The sequence below is a fragment of the Anastrepha ludens genome, chromosome 2 (assembly GCF_028408465.1).
Source record: "Anastrepha ludens isolate Willacy chromosome 2, idAnaLude1.1, whole genome shotgun sequence".
Classification (NCBI taxonomy): domain Eukaryota; kingdom Metazoa; phylum Arthropoda; class Insecta; order Diptera; family Tephritidae; genus Anastrepha; species Anastrepha ludens.
Genome location: NC_071498.1, coordinates 21309694 through 21317134, shown reverse-complemented (window position 1 = coordinate 21317134; position 7441 = coordinate 21309694). Strand labels below are relative to the sequence as shown.

At 40.0% G+C, this 7441-nt stretch overlaps 1 protein-coding gene across 1 annotated transcript in view; it reads left to right on the top strand.

Moving 5' to 3' along the window:
- The first annotated feature begins 200 nt into the window (after positions 1-200).
- Positions 201-7441, top strand: part of LOC128864690 (furin-like protease 1) — a 75784-nt gene continuing 68543 nt past the window's right edge. Inside the window, exon 1 of the mRNA XM_054104446.1 lies at positions 201-684. The gene's annotated coding sequence lies outside the window, so the exon portion shown is untranslated. The remainder of the gene's footprint in view (positions 685-7441) is intronic.

Sequence of the window (7441 nt, the reverse complement as noted above, 5' to 3'; positions counted from 1 at the left end):
TACTGAAGGTGGCATATAAGCGTTTTTGGAGACTTCTGACACCCTGCACTGCCTGTGATTCATCTGCCACATGATTTGCATTCTTTATCGGGTGCTTAAAAGGAAAACAGTGCTAGGAACTATTAAATAAATGTATTTTACTTTTTTAAGTAACGAACGTTTCCGTACTGCTTTTACCTATCATATAAATTTTTTGCACTAATTCCTCAATTCTTTTGTTTTCTTTGCAGATTTCATTGGGCACAAACACAGAGGCAATAGCAGCTTCCAAAAAACAGAAAACTAATTGCAATACCTCCATTTTCGCACACCTTTAGTCCCGCATATCCTTAAAGCGGCGAGAGCTCAGGAAACAACAAACAAATACATCCATTACGACGAGAGGCTACGCACAAAAAGTAAACTAAACTTACACCGAAATATATGAACAACGCAAAAAGCATATGAAAGATCAGCAACAAAGGTGAAGAGCGTACAAAAAAAAAAAAAACAAAAAGTGCGCTTTCAGAGCAGACACACACAAAGCACTGGAGTAGAACAGAAGGCTAGCGGAGGAGCAGCAACATATCCCATTGAGCTGAAAGTAATCTAAATACGCGTTTTCTTTTTCGTACGAAAAGCATAGCAACGCAAACAGCGAAATTCCTTTCCACTTTTCTTCCTGCGTAATTTCTAAGCGCAAAGGTGAGTAGAAAAACAAAAATATTCCTTAGTGCATAGAGTAGGAGGCGCAGGGGCGCATCTATAGAAGTAAATATTTTTGTAGAGGCATTATGATGAATGATGTATTGCCAGCACAATGCAAAAATACACAAACACACCCACGAACATGCACATACACATGCACGAAAAATGTAAACAGATTGAAAGCCAAGTTGGGTACTCCGGTCTAAATGCATTCTCCTCCACCTGTACTTCTACTTTGGCGCTTTACGTACTGCTGGTAAAATAGCTGGCTTTAAAGCAAATCTTATTCCCTACTGCACCGGCAACTTGCTTATGCTTACGTTGAACTACAAACAATTCGGAAATACACACAAATATATACTCGTACTCGTACGAATATTAAGCCCACCAAAAATCCTTCTACAATACATTGAAAGCTGTAGCAAGTAATAGGAGAATTACTTAAGCGGTCCGGAAAATCTTACCTTTCAAGCCAATTTGTGGCACTCAAGTTAGTTGCGTCGGGTTAAGTGGGGGAAGCAACCTTTCGCCGGGAGAGTTTACATGTAGTTTGCAACTATTTTTCAATTGTTGGTTTTTCGAGGCAAACCACTTGACTAAGTGTTGCCAAAAAGATTAATTCCTGCAACATTTTCTCGCTCATTTGGGTATTCTTTTGTAAGCCACAAACCTGAAATGAAGTTGTAAAGTAATAATAGTGCGCCGTTTTGTAGTTGTTGCAATCGTACACGTAGCAACTGTGGTAGTAGTAGTGGCAAATAAAGGCAGGTAGCAAATAAAGACAGGTATTTTGTATGTAGATTTTCTTTGCTGAGTAATTGGACTATGGGGGGACAGGCTTTAATAAAAAATAAAAATAAAAATGCAAATAAAAATGGACGAAATTTATTTCATTTTAAAAAATTACTGTTAGTTTCGGAAATAATGCATAAATTTAGAGGCAAGGGATGCATACCTAAAAAAATAAAATAACTAAAGGGTAGTTAAGTTTCAAAGGCCGATGTTGGTTTTGAATAAAATACAATTTTTTTAGGAAATTATTGTCATTTCTCTTTATTATGATAATATTGGTATGGCTCAATTACGTATGGAACAAAATATCGGTCAAATGGCTGCCGCGGACTCGGCAGCACACCTCCATCCGATGGTTCAAGTTTTCGATTACTCTGAGGCATAATTGAGGTTCTATGCCGTTAATGTGCCGAATTATCTCATCCTTTAGCTCTTGAATTGTTGCTGGCTTATCGACGTATACCTTTTCTTTCAAATAACACCAAAGAAAAAGACCACGATGGTTCACATTCAACATCGGCCCTTTAAATTTAACCACCCTTTATAACTTTACAGCTGATTTATTGGAGAAAGTTGTCAAAAATTGTACTGAGCGAATGGATCATCAACTTGTAGTCGCAGCGGACATATGCCGGAATATATAAAGAAGCTGGAGAGAGCTCAGAGGTCGGCACTTATTGCAATCAGTGGGGCGCTTCGAACGACTCCTACTCTAGCGCTCAACGCAATGCTAAATGTGGTACCCGTAGACATCGCAGGCAGAATTGCCGCTGCACGTACCGCAATCAGACTGAGGGGTTCGGGCTATATGCTCAACCTCACTTATGGGCACCTTAGAAACTTCTAGTTCATTCCCCTGTCAACGGAACAATGTATACCCTCGCTTAGTCCAACCGGAACTTTCTCGATTCATAGTCCATGAAGGGAAGAGTGCACGGGGGCCTACACTTGGGGACAGCTCCTGGTGAAATTGTTCAGGGATGGTTCGAAGTTGGAAGGTTGACGGAGGAGTTTTTTGCGAGGAGCTCCCCATCAGACTCAAGTTCAGGTTACCGCTGCTCACATGCGTACCAACAGTCAAGAAAGTAAATATTTACTCCGACAGCAATAAGGGCGCTCAGGTCAGTGGCGGTGCATTCGAAAGTGGTCAGGGAATGCCTGGCCTCATTTTCGACAGCGTCCGAATTCTTTGACATTAGCCTCAACTGGGTTCCTGGCCACAGCGACATTGCGGGAAACTGCGAAGCGGATGAGCTGGCCAGACAAGGGACATGTGAGGTGAGTTCTCCGCGAAGGGAGATAATTGGAATACCCCTGACTACCTGCGGTCTGCTCCTGGCAAGATGGGCTTCGCGCCAACTCAGCAAGCCTTGGGCAAGTACACAAATTTGTAAGGTCGCGAAATCCTTTTGGCCACGTGTGGATCGGGGGCGCTCGGGCGAGCTTCTGAGGTTGACAAAATATCAGCTCTAGAATCTCGTGGTTTTCTTGCAGGACACTATGCGCGGGAAATGCAAGCTGTGAGATTTGGAGTTACCTCGAGTCCTTATTGCGTTGGATGTAATGGAGGATGAGGTGGAATCCTCTCAGCACCTTCTCCTTAGCTGCCCTGCTCTGGCGGGGTTAAGAACCAGGCATCTTGCCTCATACTTCCTTACTACGCCTGCTGATATAGCTCGCGTTGACTAAAAACTCTGATGAATTTCATCAGCAGCACAAAGCGGTTGACGCAAACGCAGTACAGTCATCGTTTATAATCCACACACTTTATTCTATTATAAAGAGGAAGGTATGCCGTTAATAGTGGAAAATAACATCAGGCAAATGACCAGCACGACCACGCTTACAGGACAATATCCTTTTCATGAAATTTTCCATAACCGAATTGCAAAGTGGCTGTCCTTTGTCCTCGATAGCCTCACCAATTACATCTTTGAGGTCTTGAATCGACCCTGGACTGTTGGCGTAGACCTTCTATTTCACGTGGCCCCAACGAAAAAAGTCTCAAGGTGTTAAATCACAAGATCGCGGTCGCCAATTGCGATCACCTCTTCGAGAGATAACACGGGCGGGAAACTTTTCCCTTAAAAGATCAATGGTTTCGTTGCTTGTGTGGCACGTAGCGCCGTCTTGTTGAAAATAAACGTTGTCCAGATTAATACCATCCAATTCCGTCCATAAAAAATCGTTAATCTTCTCTCGATAGCGCAATCCATTCACTTGTAACACCTATTATTGGAAACCCCTTTAAAATTGAATCTATCGTTAAAGCACGTACGTACGTACTTATACAAGGTGGCACAAAATTAATCACCCTATCGGGAAATTTCTAATTTTTGCAAATGCCGACGTGCGTCAGTCATATTTGATACTTGTGAACCAGACCTTTGCCGCATATAAATGAGCAAGCAATAGATCGCGAAAAGGTCAAAATAACGATTGCTTTCACTCCAAATAAATTTTTGTATTTAGTAAAATTTTTTTTAGCAACGAAAATGGATGATTAATTTTGCGCCACCTTGCATAAATATGCCATTAAGCAGAAAATTGTGCATTTCGCTGGAAAATCTCTTGAATCAAATCAGTCTTGAGTAAGATGAGATATGTATGTTCATGTTGTTGTTTTTGTTTTTTTCTTTTTTTCAAACAAAATGAAACTGTGCTACCCAGCTATTAGCCTAATTCACTTGAATGTTCGGTCCGTTTATAAATGTTGTTCCAACTTTCTGCTGTATTGATATTTTAATTACAACAACAAAATGTTGAGATCGAGAATTTACTCAATATTTCCTTTTGTTGAGAGTTTCATGGTTATGAGTTTTCCTATAGAATTTTCAATGTTTTTGACTGCACTTCGTTAATAATAAATAGAGCAACCGAAAATTTAGTATAAATAACGCATTTTTGGCGCCAAAAAATTGCTCTTAAACTGCACAAATTCCACTATAAATTAGCTTTAAAAAATTTTTTTGTAAAAAAATTGTTTATATATTTTACTTCAGTTCATATTCTTACAACATAAAAACGAAAGGTGCATAAATTGTTTGTTAAAAGTTAAGAAAAAATAATAATTCGGTTATTCAGTAAAGAAATGTAGTAATTTTGTTAATATTTTGCTAAATTTTCGAACAAAAATCCATGCCTACGGTAAATACGTATGGTAAATACTCTTGAACATCGAAAATATACTTTTAACGTCCATAACAACGGCCGTAACAGGCGCATATTTGTAGGCCAACACATCGAAAATTGTACTGTGGGCAAAAAGTAAGGTGAATTTATTTGTGAAACTTCGCGGTATTAAAATTTCGCTCTAGTTATTTTTTTCATGAGTTGGCAGCACTGTTAATAACATCTGGGCCAACTTCCATGTGAATGTCATTATCAGGAATATATTTACGCTTGTGTTTACCAAACGGCCAAGAGTGCATTTTTCGATTTTTACAATGTCTGATTTGATTGAGCAGAGGTGCCATCAAATTTTGTTTGCGGAATGAAATTTCAGCTGCGGAAACGTTTAGCATGTTGCAGAAGGCATTTGGTGATTCGACCATGTCGCAGAAAAATGTTTATAAGTGGTACAAAGACTTCAAAGAGGGTCGAGAACGTGTTGATGACTTGGAGCGCTCCGGACGACCATCGACGTCAACAGATGACCAACACGTCAATAAAGTGAAGGAGTTAGAGCTCAAAAATCGATATGATCGGAATATCAGAAGGATCTGTGAAAACCATTTTGAAAGACCATTTGGGCCTACGAAAAGTCAAATCTCATTAGGTACCGAAAACTCTCAATTTCTTGGAAAAAAGTCGTCGGGTTGATGAGTGTGAAACAATGCTTTCAGACTATCAGGACAAGCTCAAATGCATCATTACGGGAGATGAGACTTGGATTTATGCTTACGGCCCTGAAACAACCGACCAATTGTATAAAGGCGAGGCCAGACCGCAAAGAGCACGTCAAAGTCGTTCAAAAATAAAGGTCATGATGACAATGTTTTTTTCGATTTTCGTGGTGTGGTGCACTATGAATTCCTTCCACCTGGCCAAACTATTAATAAGGAATATTATTTGAGCGTTATGCGTCGTTTACGTGAAGCAATTCGTCTAAAAAGACCAGAATTATGGGCCAACAACTCTTCGTTTTTGCATCACGATAATGCACCGTCTCACACTGCACTCGTTCTTCGTGCCCATTTCGCCAAAAATTCCACGCATATCGTTCCGCAACCACCGTATTCGCCTGATTTGGCTCCGTGTGACTCCTGGCTATTCCCAAAACTCAAGAGACCACTCCGGGGAACGCGTTTCGAGTCGATTGAGGAGATAAAAGCTCAATCGAAGAAGGTGCTGATGGCTATACCGGAAATGGACTATTTGGCATGTTTCGGGGATTGGGAAAATCGTTGGCATAAGTGTATTTCATCGAGAGGGGGTTATTTTGAAGGGGATGAAATTGATTTACAAGAATAAATAAAGATTTTTCATTTTACAACCAAATTCTCCTTACTTTTTGCGAGGAATGTGGAATTTTGGCAAGCAGTGGTTTTTCCAGCAAATTGGGTATAAAGACTTTTTATTTTAACGCAGCCTTTGGGTTTCTTCTACTTTCACACATTCAACTCTGTCAATCTGTCAATATCTGCCATAAGCTGTAAGGCGCTTTTCCGCTTTTTATAGAATCCACCAGAAAACAGAAATTAGCGTTTATAAAAATTATTTCTTGCCGCACACCAGCATCTTCCAATAACACTTTCGTATTTTTGATAAGTTGAGAGTCTTTTTAAATCTTCCTTATTTATATTTTTTCAAAATATTTAGCACAATATCCAATTGCTTTTTCCCCACTGTGTTGTTATGGGTTCTGATTTGCCATGTCCAAAAATTGTAGTGCGTTATGGAGACTGAAGGAACACTTTTTTTTATGTTAGCAATTAAACTTTAAGATTAGATTTCCGTAGTTTTTCACAAAACCCATGAAGAGCATGGGAAAGACATGTCACGTGAAGCAATTTGCGGTAAAAACCCCTTATGGCTCTTTCAGTTTTCACCAATGTAAGTTGCTGCATCTGTTAAAAATAACAAACCAGACCGTTTTAATCTAGCCAACCGATACAAGTTTTCGGCCGAACTTTTAAGAGAGATCATCCCTCTATCTTAAATTCATCCCTCTTAAAAAGTCGGACAAAAGTTGTACCGATTGGTTAGATTCAAACGGGCTGGCTGTGAAAGTTTTCGATATGATACCAGCTGGTGGAAGTAGCGAAGAAAAGGCCTCTTTCTGGCATCCAATTAGCGTCGGTAAGCACTAGGGAGAAACGAGTTTCTCGCGTTATTAAACTTGACCAAAATCGCTTAGGCGGTTATCAAGAAAAGGCGAAGCACAAAGATACCAAGTTCAAAAGCAGGAGAGCAGAGTGATTTTTGGGGAATTGGGACAAAGTAATAAGAGTGTCCGGCTCGATCTCTCAATTTATAGAAACGGTTGCTAACTTGAGCACCTTCTGGAAGAAGCAACAGTGTCGAGAAATCCCCTAAAGAACCCACAAAAACTTAGCAAAAAAGATCAGCAGAGTCGTAAAAATATTAGTAAATTTTTTTGGATTATATCCTTCTGTTTTTTCTTTCCTTGCCATCCTTAATCCGGCACAATAGTCTGCGCATTATTTGCATTGTGGCTGCTAAAACAGGCAAAACAAAAAAAAAAAAACAAAAAAGCACAATTACACATTTCATCAGTGGCGCCAGCAAGAGGAAGCGGGCAATTGGGATAATAGCGCAGACATACCAAATTTAGCGAAGTCCTCAACCATCTGTGCGATCCTTCTGCCAGAAAAATGTGAGACACAGATGGCGTTCCAAGCAGTAAGAAGGCGTTGTTCCTAAGCAACGACAGGTGGGCATTCCCACTACTTAGGACTGGTAGCGGCAGGCTGTCAGAAATCAAAAACAGATTAACGAA